Source organism: Penaeus japonicus, unplaced genomic scaffold (assembly GCF_977035675.1).
Source record: "Penaeus japonicus unplaced genomic scaffold, GWHDUDI00000001_assembly GWHDUDI00000018, whole genome shotgun sequence".
NCBI classification, from domain to species: Eukaryota; Metazoa; Arthropoda; class Malacostraca; order Decapoda; family Penaeidae; genus Penaeus; species Penaeus japonicus.
In genome coordinates this window covers 29244958-29247457 of record NW_028234420.1, presented here as the reverse complement: position 1 = coordinate 29247457, position 2500 = coordinate 29244958, and positions in this window count along the sequence as shown.

Genomic DNA, 2500 nt, shown 5'->3' with positions numbered 1-2500 from the left:
TAAGATTGGTAGATCTTTCTGAAACGTTAAAAAAAATCATACTTTAGTTGTTATGTTATAAAGCTTGAACAATATTCACTATTCAATACGAAAGCCTTTAGTGAAGAATTCAGACTATTCATCTATTTCAATTTATCTTTTCGACTCGAATATGATTTCCCGCCATGAGATCGCAACCACCGTCAAACCATGAAAAAAACAACGAATTATTTATTATACGCAAATAGCCGCCGGGAGACCTTAACAACCATTCCAAATACTTAAATCAATTCACATCAGATTGATAAGGCCTAACGAAACGCGCCCGCGGTCCCGATAACGCAACCGGTCGCGAGTTCTCGAGGTTCCGTGCAGGTGCGTGCGCGCGGGCGAGCGAGCGGTTCCTCCAAAGTCCGTGTCTCGACATTTCCCGGCCGGCTGTTGAAAGCCATCTCTGGTAATTTCCAATTTCGCTCCTAAAGATATCCTTCCGGCGAGGGGGGACAGGGGGGGGGAGGTAGGGGGTGTGCCAAGAGGAGATACAATTGAGGGCGATTTTTTTTTTTTTTTTTACGAAAAATGAGGTCGTCATTAAGGAAGAATTTGTTAGTTTCTTTCTTTCTTTCTTTCTTTTATTAATATACTTGATGAATTCTTACCTTCGTGATGTAATTAGTTTACTGATTAATCATTCATTTAAGGTTATCGTTAAACAAGAGGTAATTACTATCATATACATTTTTTTTTTTTAATCTTCAGCTCAAGACGCTACCGACGACGCCTCAAGGGCCTCCAGTGACGTCACGCCGCAGCAGATAAGACGCATCCTCAGTCGCTTATCGGTTTCTTACGTCAAAGCAACGCACCTTATCGTTCGACCGCGATGCGTAACCCGCTCGCCGCATCCCCGACACGCCGATTTAAAACGAAACCGAAAAACCAAAACTTCTTTTTCCCCCCCAAAAAAAACAGAGAAAGATGAAAAGATTAAGAAGAAGAATTAGAAGAAGAAAGAAAAAATCCATCCCGGTCATCTCTTATGGCGTCAGAGAGAAAATGGAACGCAAATGGAAATCCTTTTTTTCGGATAATTAACGTTTCGAGGTCGTACTTCACCATAACACCCCTCCCCCCCCAATACAAAACCCTTTCACCCTCTCGCCTCTGCCCCCTCTCCCTCTCTCTCCTCTCCCCTCTCCTCCCCTTCTCCCCCTCTTTCCCTCTCTCCTCCCCCCCTCTTCCCCTCTCTCTCTCCCCTCTCCCCCTCTCCCATCTCCCCACTAACACAAAACCCTTCTCCCCCTCTCCCCCTCTCTCCTTCCCCTTCTCCCCCTCCCCCACCACGCCTAGGACCCCGAGTGACTCACCTCCCCCTCCCCCTCCCCCTCCCCCTCCCCGACGCCGGTGTGATGGTCAAGGCTAATTTTATATTCCCGGGGACAAAATACAATGAAACGGAAACCATTTCTCGAACCGCAACTCCTCGCTATAGCTACCGAGACAGGACAAACGCTGACTCAAAAAAAGATAAAAAAAAAAAAAGATATCTTTATTGGCGTATTGCTTAGTCACATGACCATGGGTTTTCGTCATGGCGTTGTGTTTCTTCATAGGTACTCTGGTCAGGATTGCCTGGTGTGTAGGGATGATGTAAGGATGTGTATATATCTCAAGTCATTAGTAGGATTTCTTCGCAGTGTAATTCAAAGGGTCGTGTGTCTATTGATCTAACTCCCGATCTGTCTATTTATCTTTGAAGATATACATTTATATCAATCATTCTACCTATATGTACGTATCCAGATGTATATGTCAATGAATAAATAGATAAATAAATATATATATATATATATATATATATATATATATATATATATATATATACATATATATGTATGTATACGTATATATTTATGTATTATGTACAAATGTATGTATATATAGATATATAGATAGACAGATAGATAAACATACATCCATATGGATATCTGAGTGTATACTACTATATATCTACTTATTTGTATAGAATTAGACTTACCTCTCTATATCTATCGGCAAATCTATTCGTCTTTATATAAACCTCATAGATATAGGCTGTGCATCTGATATCTTATGAGCAGTACCAAAGTATCATGTAATTCAACAATTTGAAAATAATTATAATTATACATTGCTTTATCAATACAGAGAGTGAGTGAGTGTGTGTGTGTGTGTTAGAGAGAGAGAGAGATAGAGAGAGAGAGAGAGAGAGAGAGAGAGAGAGAGAGAGAGAGAGAGAGAGAGAGAGAGAGAGAGAGAGAGAGAGAGAGAGAGAGAGAGAGCGAGAGAGAGAGAGAGAGAGGAGAGAGAGGAGAGAGAGAGAGAGAGAAGAGAGAGAGAGAGAGAGAGAGAGAGAGAGAAATAAATGAGAGAGAGAGAGGGAGAGAGCGAGAGAGAGAGAGAGAGAGAGAGAGAGAGAGAGAGAGAGAGAGAGAAGAGAGAGAGAGAGAGCGAGAGAGAGAGAGAGAGAGAGAGAGAGAGA